The sequence below is a fragment of the Phocoena sinus genome, chromosome 8, assembly GCF_008692025.1.
Source record: "Phocoena sinus isolate mPhoSin1 chromosome 8, mPhoSin1.pri, whole genome shotgun sequence".
Lineage (NCBI taxonomy): Eukaryota > Metazoa > Chordata > Mammalia > Artiodactyla > Phocoenidae > Phocoena > Phocoena sinus.
The window spans coordinates 20,527,659-20,544,340 of NC_045770.1; the positions used below are offsets into that span (position 1 = coordinate 20,527,659).

Consider the following 16,682-nt stretch of genomic DNA (forward strand, 5'->3'; position numbering starts at 1 on the left):
TCCTCTCATAGGTGGTGTTGTATATAGATTTCAGAGCAAGAGTTTTCTGACTACCTTGTTGCTGTTGTTTAGTTAGCAGTTTCTCAACGGTCTCTGACCTATCCTTCTAATCAATCTTTTCTAACCTCTTGTTCCTTCCTCTTTGAACAAAGGAAAAAAAGATTAATGGTAAGTCCATTTTACTTTCTGGGAATTTGTTAAGACATGCTAAATCCAATCACTATTCAACTAGCCAATTATTACGAGAATGTTAACAATAAAAAATAAATGGATTCCTTCATAATTCTGATTGTGCACTTAAAAAATTGCTGCTCTAAGGTTAACTAAACATTCTAGGCATAGTCAAAGAATATTCTGTTGCAGTTTAACATGTCTCATAATACTATGGACTTGTAGAGCTGTGTAACTCTAGGAGGAGCTGAAGCTAAAGCCTTGGGGAAATTCTGAGGTTGCCCTATTTTTAAAGCCCATCATGTGCTAGTATTACCAACAGTTCAAATAGAATACCTTATGTACTACTCAAATATTTGTGAACCATTAAGTTTTGTATAAATAAAGACGTCTATTAACCAAATTGGAAAAAAACAGTGAGATCTGTCAGTGACCTTGGATTCGATCCTTTGAAATCTACAGGATTAAGCTATCAGTGCCAGCATGGATTTATCATTCAGATGCAGTGAGTTTACTAAAGAAAATTTCATCACGCGGATAAATGACAGACTTAACTGGCAGCCTTCTGAATTACTATAATTAGGTTGCAGTTTGTGCCATGAAGAGAATGAGGCTTTATCAAATATGGGTATCCTCATAACATACAGATAAAAGGTAGAAAAGATACTTTGGGAACTGAGAATGTGGAGTAGGGTTTGGAAATGTAGTCTATAGTCAGTAAGAAAGGGATAGCCAAGATCAAAGAGGATGCTAGGAAGTTAAGGAAATGATGCATGCAAAAGGCAAAGCAAAGTTGAGATCTAATGACCATAAAGTCATTATGGCTGGGTAAATTACCATAACCAGTATACCACAAAGTGATTAATATCTTAATTGCTAAGAGGTTTTCCAACTCAGCTTATTAGGGATTTTTGTGGGAAAACATTTCTAATTTAATATGCAAGTCAAAATGAAAAGAGGTTTTCTTTATAATCATTTTCATGAAACACAGCAATTCCATAAAGATAGAATATCTCTATACAAAATGATTAACAGCAACTATTTTTCTGAGGACTGTCATTCTTAGATACAGGTAGATTCTGAGAGAAATAAATATATACATATGAATGCATTCTCCCCTTCCAAACTCTTACCAGTTTAATTCTATTCCAGTCAAAATGAGACCTATCTGGAAACAGAGAGAAAAGGACCATGTATGTGAGTCATAATAAAGGAGTTAACTGTAATTCTTGTTCTCTTTCAAACTTTGCTTATACATTTCCTTCCTGATTTACCTATCAATGCTTCATTCATTTATTAACAAAATATTGGCCATGCTGATCTCTAGCCTCACCTATTAACTGCCTACTCACCAACTCCACGTGGATAACTAATATGCATTTCATACTTAACATACCCCAAATAGAACACTTGATCATTTCTCCTAAGCCTGTACCGCTCCCTATCTTCCCAACTCAGGAAAAGGCCTAGAACTTTCATCTGAGAGTTAATATTTCTTTTCACATACAATCCATTAGCAAATCATGTCAACTCTAACTTCGACATATGTCTGGAATCCTACCATTTTTCTTTATCATTTCTCCTCTAGTCCAAGTCACCATTATCTCCCGCCTGAACAATTACAGTAGCTTCTTAACTGGTTTTCCTACTTCTGTCCTTGCCTCTCTGTCTTCTATTCTTGACACAATAGCCAGAGTGATCTTTAGAGACATTTTTATATATCACATCAGTCCTCTGCCCCAAATCCACCCATGGCTTCCCATATAAAATGGCTTTTACTCAGAGTAAAAGCCAAAGTCCTTACCATGGCCGAAAAAGGCCCTAAATGACCTGACATTGAAAACACCTTTGATTTAATCAAAACTGACTCAAAAATTATACAATACAATGAAGTGTGATTGGTCATGACTCAAATCTGTCAATGCTATCAAAACCAAGGCCTAACCTTTGACAGAATTACATTCACAAGTTTGCAAGGACACGTGTACAAGTATGTTCAGTGCGACATTATTTGAAATAGCCCAAACCAAGCAACAATTTAAACATCCACTGATAGAGGAATGGTTAAATAATTTATGGCATATAATCATACTTTGAAATACTAAGAAGCTGTTAAAAACTGTGATGAATCTTTATGTATTTACATGGAAGGATTTTTCTCCCTCTCTCTGACACACACCCCTCCCTTTAGTAATTCCAAACTGAGTGCAGTTCCCCACATCTATTTGCCCTTGCACAGGCTGCTGCCTCTGAATATCTCCACCCTCCTCACTGTACTAATTCCTACGCATCCTTCAACACTCATCTCAGAGTATCACCTCCTTAAGGAAGCATTTCCTGACTCCCCTGGCTGTGTAGGACAGGTGCTCAATGTTTGTTGACGAGATTAAAGGAAAAATATCTACATTTTCTACTCTAAAAACTAGCTTGAAACTTCATTCTAAAAACTAAGTGGTATCTACTCTCTCTTTCTCTCAAATACAATGTAATTTATTTGTATGTCACAAATTCTACCACTGATATGGAACTATGGTCTTTCCCTAGTGATCTTAAACCACATCTATTCAGAAAGGTGTGCAGTGAGGAATAATTTTTTTAACAGCTTTATTGAGATATAATTATCACAACCATGTAATTTAATCATTCAGATCACACAATTCAATGTTTCCTAGTACATTCACAGGGAGATTTTGTTTTCAACAACACTAAAAACAGTCTGAATTTGGAAGCCATCAATTTGTGATTATCATAAGGTGTAACACAGAGGTGGGGAAAAAAAGCAATTATTATATCTTATATAAATGGCTTAAAATATTTCCTTAAGACAATCTACCTAGGGACCACATTATTGGGATTATAGGAGTAGGAAAGAAACCTGTATTACTCTCAATCTCATCAAATGTTAAAAAAAAAAGATATTTCTAGGGCTCGATAAATATTTGTTAAATGAATAAAATTTCCAACTATCTAGTAAATATATCTTCCCAATCCTTCATACTTAACATATTCCGAATGGAACTCATTGCCTACTGGTTTTCTTTGTAACTTCCTCATTCCTACTAATGGCGCCAGTAGTTCCCTCATAGTCATCTTTGACATCTGGCCCTCCTTCATTCTGTCAGAGTCTGTAGTTTTCACTTGTAATTTCACAGCTGCAAATTCATACTCAGGACACAATTCCCCTCCTCTACTCAGCCCATCTGAAAAGTTCCCTGCAGTTAGTCTCTTGATGTTTTGATGTGTATGATGTGAACCACACATTAAGTCTCAGTCCAAATTCAGTTCACAACCACAAACTGGGTCTTCTGCATCATATAACAAAATAATACTCTTTAATTAAAATAACCAGTAATAGCCATTAATAAGTATTTTTAAAGATGCCTCTTGAAAGAGACACAGATCTCTGGTATAATCTTGTATCTTTCTCCCTAATATGTATTAGTGTTATCCATAACTAAATCTAACCTTTTTTTAATCTCTAAAATCTGATCAGAATGCTCATGCAATCCTGGAGACTCTTTTAATCACACACCTTTTAGAGACTGTACTTATTTCTGGCACTGCAAATCGGTTAGCTATTCAGGAATTTGCTCTAACTCTCCTGTTCTCTCAGGTAGTATAAAAAGATAATGAATACATCTTCGAACTGTAACAGAGGATAAATATGTCATAGTTATTCTCTGCAGTAAGTTCTATTTTCATAAGACTTTCTGCCCTTTACTATTATTAGCACCAGGAGTTACTAGTTAGCTGTTTCCTAAAATGTACATTCAAGTTCCTATTTTTAGGTAAATATGGCATCATAAATGTAGACTGGTTAAAAAAAAGATTTTTAATCTTTTAAAAAATTTTTAAGCTTTAATTGAAGCATTAGAAATGTATCAATCTGATGTGAAAACCATGAACATGCCCTAAAACTGAGGAGAAAGAGAACAACAATGAAAATAGAAATGTTTGGATAATGTTAGTACCCTAAAAACAAATAAACAAACCAGATTACTGATATTAGAGGAGGCTAGTCAGCCTGCAATTTATATTGCAAAAGTCTGTTGTTGCTGCTAATAGTCTGAATTACTTCAGCTTTTAAAAATCAACTCTAATACACAGAATATCTTTTTTTTTTACCTTTCAGTTCCAAACATAAGTGTTTACCAGAAAGCAACTTTTAGGCAAATCTACCCTCCCAGCCCCAGAAAGGATTTTGATTAATTTCAAAATAGATCAGTAGATAACACAGAGAAGCAATATGATACCTTAGGACAGTCCTTAGGAGAAAGCACAGGTATCTGAAAGCCCCATGTCCCTCTTGTAACATCAGCATTTAATGAAAATCCTATTGTAACTGTGATGGCTTTGTGCGTGTTCCACAAGATAGACTGAAATCTCTAGCTCCACCAAGATCTCCATGAGGCTGTAGGGAGGCAGAGGTACCAGTCTTTTAAATCTTGGAGATACCAAGAGAAAGCAAACAAGAGTGTTGCTTCAGCATCAGTTGTAAGAGTCTTTATCCTGTCTACTACATGCCAGTGCAATAGAGCCTATTTCTCCTGCCCTGCTCAGTTTGGAACTCTCCAAGGTTCTGACCCTCAATGGTGGTCAGTAACCTAGTGAGCAACACTTGGAAAACCAAAGTCCATGCAAAACAAAACTGTACGCTCAGTGGTCCTCTGCATTTCTAAATTTTGATTCTAATATCTCACACCTACTTTGGCCTTACCCTCATCATTTCATCCCATCCCTGGTCTATACCTGCCTCACAGTACCCTTGATACATCACCAAATCCTATGAAATTCCTACAGTATCTGGATCTACTCCCTTCTTCCTTGTTTCATACATTCTCTCAAGTCCAGTATTTTAGGAACAGGGTTCAATGGATTGTGGAAGAAGGGTCAGATTTAACTTAACCTTCATTTGTTTGGTTAGATTACAGCCAATGCAACTGGAGAAAAGTATTTCTTTCAACACTTTAAATGTTTTACTCTACTCACTTCTTGCTTGCTTGGAGAAGCTGGATGTAGTTCTCATCTTCTTTCCTTTATAGGTAAGTCCATCCCAGCCTCCTTTCAAGATTTTTTTCTTTATCTTTGATTTTCTGCAGTTTGAATTACAACAGGCCTAGGTATAGTTTTTCTGGCATTTATGCTGCTTGGTGTCCTCTGAGCTTCCTGGATCTGTGGTTTGGTGTCTGACATTAATTTGGAGCAAATTCTCAGTTATTATTGCTTCATATACTGCCTCTGTTCCTTTCTCTCTTCTCCTCCTCCTTTCCCATTACTCATGTTATACCTTTTGTAGTTTCCCCACAGATTTTGGATATTCTGTTCCATTTAAAAATAATTTTTTTCTCTTTGCTTTTGGAAGTTTCTACTGATATATTCTTTTTTTTTTTTTTTTGCGGTACACGGGCCTCTCACTGTTGTGGCCTCTCCCGTTGCAGAGCACAGGCTCCAGATGCACAGGCTCAGCGGCCATGGCCCACGGGCCCAGCTGCTCCGTGGCATGTGGGATCTTCCCGGACCGGGGCATGAACCCATGTCCCCTGCATCGGCAGGCGGACTCTCAACTACTGCGCCACCAGGGAAGCCCATCTACTGATATATTCTTAAGCTCAGAGAGTCTTTCCTCAACTGTGTCCAGTCTACTAATAAGTCCATCAAAGGTATTCTTCATTTCTGTTACAGTGCTTTTGATTGCTACCATTTATTTTTGATTCGTTCTCAGAATTTCCATCTCTCTGCTTATATTATTCATCTGTTTTTGCATGTTGTCTACTTTTCCACTAGAGTCCTTAGCATATTAATTACAGTTGTTAAAAATTCCCAGTTTGATAATCCCAACATCCCTGTCTCATTTGAGTCTGGTCTGATGTTTGCTCTATTTCTTCAAACTGTGGTTTTTGCCTTTTAATATGTCTTGTAATTTTTTTGTTGAAAGCTGGACATGATGACTGGGTAAAAGGAACTCCAGTAAGTAGGCTTCAGTGGTATGGTGGTGGGATGTGGGGGAAAGGGAAGCATTCTACAGTTCTAAAACAAAAGCGTGGACCACACCCACCCACCCTGCGCCCTGGAGTTTTTACTCTCAGACTTGTCCACACTGAGCTTCCAAGAATTCATCATTCAGATTTTCTGACCCCAGTACTGGTTCCTTCGGAGGTTTCTCCTGTGGACTTCCACTCTGGTAAGATGTGGATCTCTGCATCTGCCTGTCTGCTTTAATTTGGGGCGGTGGGCAGTGGTTTGCCCTGTGCTGATTTTTCAGTTTGTTCAGATTTTTACTTGTTGTTAGGATGGAGTGATGACTTCCAAGCTCCTCAGATTCCAGATCAGAAACCAGAAAAAAATATTTCAAATGTGTAAATTCCTAAGATTGCTTCCTCCCTCCCAGAAGTTCCTCTGAAGCCCTCAAGCCAAGGAGAAAAAGGAGAAGATAAGAGTAAGGTAATGAACAACAGTAAGCGTTCTCCTGCTTCAACCATCAGAATCACTCAAAGTAGTTTGGCCACCAGGAGTTGGGAAACAAAAGGCAATTTATAACATCCTGACTGCTATTCCATCTCTCTCACAGAAGCTGTGTGTGGGGAGGGAATGTTTCAAACAACTGTCAGAATTAACCTCAAAAGAACACCTGGAATCTTATCTCACTCTCTCCAGTCTGCCCAGCACCAGTTTAGGCTGCCCCAACCTCTTCCTGTGGTAAAGTCAGAAAACATGATTTCCCCTGAGATGCTTTCAAAGTCTTTCAAAAACAGAAAAACAAGGAAAAGGACAAGGTTATGTGGAATGTAGCTCAAACGTTTTATAAGCAGATTAAAGAAGAAAAACTTTGATTTTATTTCTTATGAATTTTGCATATATCGGATGGATGGAAGAAGGCAGGAGGCATTATATAGTGTTTGCTTGGTACTGGCCCAAGATTTTCCTCTAATTCCTCCCTAGAGAGGGTAGGGGCCAGGATGACAGAATGACATAATAGAGCACAGGTTCTGGAGTTGTGATGCCTGGGTGCAAAATCCAGTGCCACCACTTATTAGCTGTATGACCCTGGGCAAGCTACTTTTCTGTGCCGTGGTCCTCTCAATTGTAAAACAGAGATAACAACTGTACTTACCTCAGAAGTTTTTTATGAAGATTAAATAATTAGTGTTAAACACTTAAAATATAAAACCTGGCACATGGTATCACTGACAGAAATTCTTGTCAACTCTTAGCTTTAAAATTCATCTTTAAGCAGATTGCTTACTACCACCTGCACCACTACCCCATGAGACCAAGCCACTGTCATCTCTTGTCTAGACCTTGACAATAGTCCTAACCAGTCTCCTTGTCTCCACTGCAATTCCACTCCAGTCTGTTCTCCAAGCGGAAGTCAGAGTGATCACCTAAAAACTAAGTCACACTATGTCACTCCTCTGCTCAAAACTCTCCAATGGCTTCCGGCCTCACTCAGTATAAAATCTGAAGTCCTTACCATGGTCTATTAGGTGTTTAAGGCCTTCCGTGATCTTACTCATTTCCTGTCCCTTCCCATGCTCCTTTTCCCCTTCTCCTACCATCCTCCACTTCAGTCTGCTCTAGCCACACTGGGCTCCTATCTCAAAGTTTTTGCATTGCTGTTCCCTCTGCCTAGGTATCCATATTGCTCTCTTTCTAACCTAATTCAGGTCTTTGCTTATGTGTTCACTCATCAGAAAGGTCTCCTTCTAACCACTGCCCAGGGACTCTACCTTTACTCTGCTTTATTTCTCTTTTTAGCACTCTTCACCGCTTCACATTTTACATATTTGTTTGTTTATTGTTTTTTCGTCTCTTAGGACACAAATAAACTTCACAAGGACAAAGATTTTGAATTTTTTTTTCTGTATCCCCTGGATCGAGAACAATATTTGGCATACGGTTTGGCCTTGATAAATATTTGAATTAAGGAATAGAAAACATTCACTATTATTCCATCTGTGACATCTTCTTCATACCAAATTATTCCAACAGCTTCCAAACAGGACTTTAGGCTTTCGATCTCTTCTGTCTCCAATTCATCTTACATATCATTAGGTCGTTCTTACTAAAACTCTGCTTTCATAATGTTATTCCTCTGCTCAAGAACACTCCTCTCTGACCTCAACAGTTTCTCAGTATGCTCTGCAAGATGTTGATAGATGTTATATGACAAGAGAGACTAGGTAATTAAGAAAGTGTGGAAAATACAGGGTTAGAGAAATTTGTGTTACTTCTCAGAGTCTTTTATTTACTAATGTGCATTATAAATCTCCTGGAGAAGAATTTGTTATTTCCCACTATTTGTGACTGCAGAATGAATCCTTTTCAAGGAGCAGGTCAAGGATCAGCTTTTGCGAAACATGCTGTAAAAAATACTGGCCTGTGGAAGTACCTAAGACCATTTTCAGAAGTGACCATCAGGGCTCTAGGTAAAAAAGTAAAAAATATAGTTGTCTTAGGTGCCCTTCCTGCTTCCTTTCCCCATCCCTTTTCTACATTCTATGGTTTCTTTTTCTTACTAACAAAGCTTATTAAGAAAAAAAACAGCTCGGAACTTCCCTAGTGGTCCAGTGGGTAAGAGTTGGCACTCCCAATGCAGGGGGCGGGGGTTCCATCCCTGGTTGGGAAACTAGATCCCGCATGCACGCCACAACTAAGAAGTCTGTACGCAGCAACTATGAGTCTGCATGCCGCAACTAAGAAGCCGCCAGTGTGAATCAACGCCTGGAACGCCCTGATTGCTCTGTTCACCTCCGGTGGCCGCACGCCCACCCAGCCCAGCACCCAGGACACAGCCAAAACCCCCAGCAAGGTGACAGTCCAACCCCCTCAGCACCCACTATGCCGGCGCTCAAGCCGCCTCAAAACCTGATAGAGGGAGCGCCCCACAGCTGCCACATCTGGGCCCAGATCTGCTACACTTTCTAGGAGTCTTTTTAGGAGTTTTTTTTTTTGTTGGTGGTGGTGGTCAGAAGGTGCTTTATTGAAGGGCGGGGGCTCCAACATCCCGTGGCAGCTACCAACGGATTTCGCGGAACGCCCGCTTCTCCACCAGCTTCACTTTGTACTTGCGCTTGAACTTGGCTTGCTCCTGAGGCTCCATCATGTTTCTCCTCTGGAAGCTGAAAGATCCCGCACCTGAAAGATCCCGCACCTAAAAGATCCCGCAAGCTGCAACGGAGATCCCATGTGCCACAACTAAGACCCGGAGCAGCCAAAACAAACAAATAAATAAATAAATATAAAAAAAAAGAAAAGAAAAGAAAAACCCATCTCAAACTGCAGATATGTGTATTGGCATATATATTTGAAAAGAAGAGCCTTTCTGGGCTTCTGACCTACTTTAGTTTTCCTTTTGATCCATAAATAATCTTGTTCTTCAATGAACATATGTTATATTTTGAATCTTTTGCTTGCATACTGTATCAAGAAGAGATTCTCATAGTAGATACTCAGTATTTTTAGATTCATTAGTATGCACAAATTCAGTAAGATGCAGGCCATGCAAAGTGTGACACTCCTTACTAAAAATTAATTCTGAAAATCGTATTAGATAACACAGCTTGGATAGTAAATCTATTAGGTTCAAGTTTTGGCAAGAATATCTCTACTGGTACTATACTATTATACGGAATCCTCATTGTGAATAAGTGACCTTCTTTAAATTATATTCCAAACTTTGCAAAAATTTTATGTGACTGAATACTCAATGTTTTTTCATGACAACAGTAAGAAGCATGGTTTCACTGAAATGAATGTATTCATTACTGAAAATCTCTGAGGAAGGATTGTGTCTGTAAGAGTTCAGAAAATGGATCCCAGAGAGGTATAGACCATATATATTTCATGGTACCTATCTGCCATGCCCTGTTGGGAGAGCCCTCACTTATAGTATAAAGTGGTTTTGTTTTATATTATGTATATTCTATACACTGTACCTCTCTCTCCAGGCCATAGCTAACTGGGAAAGGGGCACATACCTCACCCAAAGATAATTGTAGTAAACTATCTTTCATCCTGATAGAACTTCAATTTTCTTCAGGTAAAATTCCCACAATAATTTCCATTTTAAAGAAGAGCTTATATACCAGTGTACATAGACATATACCTTTGAACAGAAGGACTTTTCTGGGTCCCCATCAATAGACCACCATTCCTTTTTACTCTCCAAATATAAGGCTTCATTTACCATAGGGGGAAATAACTTCCATTCCAACTCCAGAGACGGGCCTGATTTAATCACGTTCCCCTTGCCAGTGATAGAACAGGAATTATATATTCTGGTGGCTTCTCTTTTCTACCAACAGAGTTTATTAACCCAAACAAATCTTTAACTGCAAATTTCGTCAATGAGACACGATGGAAAATCTGCTCACTTCCAGGGCAGATTTTAGGAAAAATTTCCTCACTCCTAAGAAAAGACCATAGGAAGAAATGGCCACTTCTTTTTCTGAATGTCATTGTATCTGGATGTGATGCCTGGAATGGCTGTAGCTATTTTACTAAGGGTAAAGCCAATCCCAAGGATAGCAGAGTGAAGGGATGCAGAGAACTCAGCGTTCCTGATAACACTGCTGACTCTCCAATCAACCAACTCTAAAGGCTGCCCTTCCTCTGAACTTCCTGTTATAGGAGATAATACATTTCCTCTTTGTCCAGCCAATCTGAGTCAGGCTTTTATTACCTGTAGCTGAATGATTGCTGGATCAGAAAGGATATTAGGACTTGGATTGAGTGAGTTGGGTAAATCAGATTCCTTCTCTTGGGAAATACTAGGACTAAGAGACAAAGAGGGAAGCTGCCCGTTAGTTGTGAGAAACTGAACTGAAAGAGTATATAAAAACTCAAACTCGATTGAGCCATTATAAAAGGAATAAGAAGGCAGAGGAAGTCAGCTAGGAGAGAGAGAGAGAAGAGGAATACGGAGCTGTGTAGCAAGAAGCAGAGAAGCCATTAGGAAGAATGAGACTGCTCCTTTGAGAAAGACATTCTTTCAGCTTTCTAGCTCCTATGATGCCCAGCTAATCTTTCCATAGTCGTGAATTACCATAAGACATCTCTGTAACCTGTCACTGCATTCTGCTTCATGACAGTTAGGTTGAGTGTGTTCTCTGCTACTTAACAAGCCCTGTCTTAGGACACATGAGGGTTGACGGAGAGGGTAAAGTCAAATTAGACTAAAGCTGCTAAATAAAAGGGGCCAAAAGTAATGGATGAAGGACAAAAAAATGGATGCAATGACAGTAAAAACTTAACAAATGAGATTATAAAAGAAAATAAGAAGTGAACAAAATGATCACACAATCAGTATCAAACAAATTGGCCACCAAAAGAGAACAGATCATGTGTCAAAGATGTTCTAAAAGGTATCCCAGGTCCGGCATTAGATTTTCAAATCCTTTCCTGACACATTTTTGCCTTTCATTTATTCTTATGCTTTTGGAAAAGAATGTCAGGGCTTGACATTTTCTCTCTGCCACCTTTCTCCCATCTGGTGCTTCTTTCTTCCACTCCCCCACCAAGTGAGTTCCACTGACATTACCCCATATTAGTCCTGACTACATTTCACTTGGGTTATTGTAATACTTGTCAAGGTGATCACCATAGCTCTGGGATCTCCCAATTCCAATCCAAAGTAACCTTTCTAAAGCAGAACTATCATGTCATCCTTCTATTTAAAAATTCTCAACAGCTCTTCCATGTTTATAGCATTAATTAAGCCCATATTACTTCTTAGTCTACTAAATATACAGAACTCCATAATATATAGTTTTAACCCATCTTTTACACCCTTACTATCTCTTCCCATTACTATATTCTCCTACTATCCACCTTTCCTCCCCCATTCGCTCCAGTCAACCTGAACTGCTTTGTTCTCCACATAAACCTCAAAAATTTCAAACTTTGTACCTTAGTTCATGTTGTTACCTTCGTCTGAAACTTACCTCCCCCCACTCTAAATTCTCTTCCACCCTTGAAGGCAGCATAAAGGAGTAACAGATTTTTAGGAATAGCAGCATATTCTAATTAATAAAATCAGCATATGAATGGATCAGAGTAGATATATGCAAAATCAATTTAAGGATTACCAACTCAGTAATACTTTACTGAAATAGAAAGATAGACTGTAGCCAAAATGGGAGTTTATCAGCAAGGGCAGCAGCAATCTAAGAGTTATCCAAAGGTATCAATCAGAGAAACCAGATCCTTTGAACAGTCCTTCAAGTTCCAACTCAAATGCCATCTTATTTAAAAAAATCCTGCCTTGCTCTTTAAGCTTTGTCATTGTTATAGGAATATGTCTCATTTATTCCAATTGACTAGAAAGCAGAAAACACATCTTATTCAATTTGTAGTCCACAGCACTAAGAACAATGACTTATCATAGATGTCCAGTAAATATTTGCATAAATTTAGTCTTAGGCTGTTGGAGAACAAAAGGGGCATTGAGGTTTCCTTTTCTATCTTCAGGTTAAAATAATAAAAGAAAGACTTTAAAGGGTTGCTACTTCTCTCTCAAGGAGAATTGGAATTAGCTAAACATCTTGTTTAAAGTATAAAAACAATGAACATGTGTGATGATATAATGAAGGAGGAATAGAAGTTTTTAAGAAAAGTTAAGTAAGAAAACTGAATGGGAATTGAATTGGGCAACTAGCTTACTAAGCAACTCAGGTCAGAGTTTCATAGCATAATTATTTTACTTGGAATACCAATGATTAACAGTAAAGATCATATATTATTTGTAAGAAACAACGCAAAACAAAATTTCAGATCAGACACTTAAAAAATGTTAACATGCATTTCAGAACCAAACTGAATTGGTTATTTTGCATTATGAATAACATGTCCCTGTTTCTTTCCATTAATGAATTTCTCTAAAGAGAGATAAAAGTGGTGATAACTAGTATGTCAGTTATCCTCATAGAGTAGTAAAGTAGAAATTGGTGAGTTATACATAAGGAGAATGGGTAATAAACTTGCTTGAGGTCATATAATAACCAGGACAAAGTATCCTTATGTTAAGGCTTATGTATAGCATTTGACTATACTGAGTCAAATTATACAGAGCCAAATTTGGAATACAAATTTGGTTCTGTAATGAGAATACACTGAGGATGTTAAACTTTCTTGGTAAATTGAAAAATAACACGTTCTCTATTAAGTAAACAACTTAACTATTAATAACAGAGAAATGGTTAAAAGCAATATAAGTATGTTTTGGGCTGACTATCTTGGTCCACCGAAGTGCAATCTTAGTTCAAAACAGCAATCTGTCAACGTTAGAGTCAATACTCTCAATTCCTCAATAAACGTTTACATAATATTTACAATATGCTGTGGGCTAAGCACTCTGCCAGGTACTGAAAATACAAACATAAATAAGAAACATTTGTGCCCCCAAGGAGTTCGGTTAAGTAGGGGAGACAGATCTAGAAGCATATAATTATAAAATGGCAAGTACAGCACTGAGAGCTATGCACAGGCCATTATGGGACCACAGAGAAGGGACCTCTGCCTAACCTACCTAGCATAAGGGAGTCAGGAGAGGCTTTTCATGCCACTGTTCTTTCAATAACATCTACCACCACTGTCATAATCATCATCAAAAGTCCCTGTAGGGACTTCCCTGGTGACACAGCAGTTAAGAGTCCGCCTGCCAATGCAGGGGACATGGGTTCGATCCCTGGTCCGGGAAGATCCCACATGCCACAGAGCAACTAAGCCTGTGTGCCATGACTACTGAGCCTGCGCTCTAGAGCCCGCAAGCCACAACTGCTGAGCCTGCGTGCTGCAACTACTGAAGCCCATGTGCCTAGAGCCCGAGCTCCACAACGAGAAGCTACAGCAATGAGAAGCCAGTGCACTGCAACAAATAGTAGTCCCTGCTCTCCACAACTAGAGAGAGACTGCGCGCAGCAACGAAGACCCAATGCAGCCAAAAAAAAAAAAAAGTCTCTGTATACACAGCCAAAAAAGTAAGCAGTAGATTCCCCACACAGATTTTAAGCAATAGTTAATATAAAAAACAGAAAAAAAATTACTGATATCTATTGACCTATATATAGAAGTTTGGGATGTCAGATTTTACTGGTAGATAAGGTGACCAAAGGAACAAGAAAAATTTAATTTAAATATTTAAATTTAATTCAAAAAATCTTTAAAAATCCTCCATCCCTGCCCCCCCAAAAATCCTCCATCCCTCATATAGTATTTATTATATATGATAAATATATGTTTATATATGAAGGATCTGCTGATAAATCTAATAAATTGTTTGCTACACTGCAGAATAATGTTTTAAATATTCTGATTCTGATTAACTTTTCTCTCAAAGGAATTTGTATTCTTTTTTAAAAAAATATTTATTTATTTATTTGGCTGCACCAGTTCTTAGTTGCGGCATGCGGGACCTTTAGTTGCGGCATGCGGGATCTAGTTCCCTGAGCAGGGAACGAACCTGGGCCCCCTGCATTGGGAGCATGGAGTCTTAACCACTGGACCACCAGAGAAGTCCCAGGAATTTGTATTCTGAAATCAGATTTCATACTCATAATTATCTTCTAAAGCAGCAGCCCCCAACCTTTTTGGCACCTGGGACCGGTTTCATGGACGACAATTTTTCCACGGATGGGGGTGGGGGAGGGGGGATGGTTCAGGCGGTAATGTGAGTGATGGGGAGCGATGGGGAGAAGCAGATGAAGCTTTGCTTGCTCGCTGCTCACCTCCTGCAGTGTGGCCTGGTTCCTAACAGGCTGAGGACCACTACTGGCCCATGGCCCAGGGGTTGGGGACCCCTCTTCTAAAGGATCTGCATCTACAGTGAAAAATAAAACCAATCCTTACCTGGGAAAAGAAATTTCACCTCACATAAAACATAAAGCCATATATTCTCCATGAAGCTTTTATACTATACTCCTCTAAAAGAGTGAAGCTGATGGGTGTACAGATTCTTAATAAGACATAACAGATGGACATGGTTAGTGAAACATGGTTAAGACTGAGGAGAAGAAGCAGTTGATGACAAGCAGGAAAATGTACAATTCTCACTTGCATTTAGGTGTGGGGAACTAATTTAAAAGCTACTTGAGATGCCTGTCTTAGACTTGTAAAACAGCACATTAAAAACTTATACTGATTAAACACAGCACAATATTAAAGAATTTACATTTCATTTCAATTAGGTTTTTATACAGATAGAATTATAAACAGAGTACCAAATAACAAAATCATACAACTAAGTCAAGAAATAAGTAGAAAGAGGTAAGAAAATAGTACCTATTTTGGCTAAACAATCTGACAATGGCCAAATACTGTTTGAATAATAATGACTAAAATCTTGGAGCATTCTATATTGCAAAGAGTACAAACCTGCAGAGAGGAGATCATACAATAATCAGAGATTTCAACAAGCAAATGAAATGTTTAGCAGAGAAAAGTAAATCAGCTACTCTAACCCTGACATCTATGTTTCTTTTTCCCATGAGGATTCACTCCATTATTAGAGCTTCTCTAAGACTTTTTTCTCTCCTTTAAATGTGTTTAATTTGCACTGAAAAACGCTGAAGTAACACAGCAGAAATTCCTTTAAGAGGAAATAATATCATTGTTACAGAGCAAAAAATATTTACTAACATATACTTTATCACAATCATGTCTTACCTGAACAATTTCTATTTTTGCTTTCCTCACAGTTTTTTGTTTCAAATTCTTAACAGTGGATCACATCTTATAATTGACTGTAGAATTCTAATATACACTTGCAGGCGCCAAAGAATGACTAATCAATAAAATGGAATAAAGCAAACTGAAATCAGAAAGGCATTCAATCTACATAGATAGGTAACCTATAAATTGCAAATAACAAGGGAGGGGAAGAAAGACAGAACTGAAAAGAGAAAAAGACAACTTGCATTACAGAAACCTCCCAGCTTGCCCCACACAGACCCTAAAATTACTGGTGGAACATTTTGGTATTGGCTCTGAAATTGGATCGAATCTACTTTCTGATACCAGTCTTTGGCATAAATCTGCATCTTGTTCCTACAACTGATGATTCCTCATTGTTTTAAGTTCTTAGAAAGCTTCTGTGCAAGGCAATATGTACAATCATTATCTGTATGTAATCTGAAATCCAACCCGCGAGGAAACAAGCCTTGATTAAACCAGTGTTAGAAGCCCCTCTCTGAACATGTCAAGTCCCTTTCCCACTGCCTTTCTCTTTGGATTGTCTCTTCTCTCTCCTGCTATTGGAAGAATTCTTCTAGTGCAGAGGATGGATGGAACAAGGGCTGAGGATCAAGTTACTGAGCATTTCTGAGCTAAGGAGGAAGAATGAGAGGCTGCTTTCCTCATTCTGTGGTTCTCAGGATGATTCCAGAAATGACAACATTCAAATTCAAGTCTAAAGTTATTTTTATAATGTATGCTCTGACTGAAGGATCTCCAACTAAACTGTCTTTTCAGAATTGAAGTATCAATGTCTTTTCCTATTACCTCTACTGTTGGATGGT

General features: G+C 38.3%; 1 protein-coding gene across 6 annotated transcripts in view; it reads right to left on the reverse strand.

The window, feature by feature from the left end:
* SIK2 (salt inducible kinase 2) overlaps window positions 1-16,682 on the reverse strand; it is a 131,399-nt gene that overhangs the window by 71,464 nt on the left and 43,253 nt on the right. Inside the window, exon 1 of one of the 6 annotated variants that reach the window (XM_032638911.1) lies at window positions 1,305-1,319. The exons of the other annotated variants lie outside the window; for them this stretch is intronic. The gene's annotated coding sequence lies outside the window, so the exon portion shown is untranslated. Of the gene's footprint in view, window positions 1-1,304; window positions 1,320-16,682 lie in introns of those variants that run through there. 6 annotated transcript variants of the gene reach the window in all.